This window comes from Oryzias melastigma, unplaced genomic scaffold (assembly GCF_002922805.2).
Source record: "Oryzias melastigma strain HK-1 unplaced genomic scaffold, ASM292280v2 sc01014, whole genome shotgun sequence".
NCBI lineage: Eukaryota > Metazoa > Chordata > Actinopteri > Beloniformes > Adrianichthyidae > Oryzias > Oryzias melastigma.
In genome coordinates, this window is record NW_023417599.1 from 4,488 (window position 1) to 6,269 (window position 1,782).

Sequence of the window (1,782 nt, forward strand, 5' to 3'; positions counted from 1 at the left end):
AAAAAATAAAAGGAGATTTAACTGCGGATTAAAAAACAGACAAACGTGCTCCTGTAGCTACTCAGGGCACAGACACTTTACTCAGGTTTAATTTGGCCGTTAATAATATTAATTGATTAAACATGATGTTTATAAAAATGTCTTTGGCATCTTATTGAGAATTTATTCATAGCAAGAATATGTTCTTCATTAAAATCCCAGACTTTAAATATTATTTGCAATAAAAGAGTAGAGACTGGAAGAATCCAGTATAATGACACCAGAGTGAAAATTCCTCTTTTTATCTGAGTTTGGTCAGTATCTAATTCCTCCTCCTTTGTGCCTTACAAAATCCTCCCATGCTACTTTTGGACGGATTACAAAAAAGTACAGACCAAGCCACTTTCCATAATTCCCCAAACATGGGGTCAGGACCTCACAAAGCAGCTTACGGCGGTTCACAGAGGTTTTTCAAGCTGTTCACATTCTGATGGTTTTGCAGATTTTTACCAATATGCTCAGTAATCTTCCCCTCGCGGCAAAGTTTTCTAATAGAACCACATTAAGATTTGCAATAGAATCACTGGGTGTGTTTGTCACAATCGATTGTGTTAAATGCAGCGTAGATTTACACAGAGAATGGCAATGGATTCAGCTGATAAATATCAGAGCTAATCCTAGTATTTTTGGCTTAATAATATATATATATATGTGAGCTTTATGTATTATGTTCAGTGGCATATATATATATGTATGTGTGTATATGTATATGGATGTATATGTATGCACATATGTATATATATATATATATATATATACATATGTGTATACAGTGTTCCTCCTTATTCGCGGGGGTTAGGGACAGGAGGAATCTGCAACTATGTCAAATCCGCGAATACGATCCATACTCAGCAAAAGCACTTCTGATCTTGAGGAGATACACCGTGGCAGCGCGGCACCTCCTTCGGACACATACATTTTATACAAGCGTCTTGAGTTGTCCGAGTTACTGAAAAAAAATGTTGGAATACATGAAACCGCAAATAAAGAAATGCAAATAGCGGAGAAACATTATATATATATATATATATATATATATATATATATATATATATATGTAGTTATACATATATATAGTTATATATGTAGTTATACATATATATATAGTTATATATGTAGAGTTATATAAGTAGAGGCTTAAGGCTGGAAATTCCCCAGCCATCAACATTTCAAAAACCTGAAGATGTATTTTGTATAGTTTTTAACAAATACTGGGTAAATCATGACTCAGCCTGTGCCCCCAGTCTGCATCTTTATTTACATCCATTTGCATTCACAAGTTTTCAGGGTATTTACATTGGAAACATTTTTGCATTTGTCGCACGGACCTTTATTCTCCGTTGAGCCTTGTGTATGACGTGCAAGTGTGTGTGCGCGAAGGGGTGTGTGTGTGTGTGTATGTATGTGTGCAGCCAGTTGTAACCCTTACATTTGGAAAGCTGCCACTGCTCCAAATTGCATTTTGATATTGGCCTGGGAAACGGCATTGCAAGTGAAAACGATACCTTGCACTTCTATCAGCCAAGACTTTGGGCACGGTGCCTCTCATGGCGGAATGAGATGGCCGTCCCTGTTGCTTTCATTTCCAGAAGCTTTAAAACGGAAGCTTTTTCTCCATTAGTGTCTCCGTCCCTGAGTAATCAGACAATTTTAACCGAAAAAACATTTAATATCAGAGAACCATTAATCAGTGTTTGCACAAGTCAGAAAACCGTCCTTGCCATGAAACGCTTCTATTTGTTT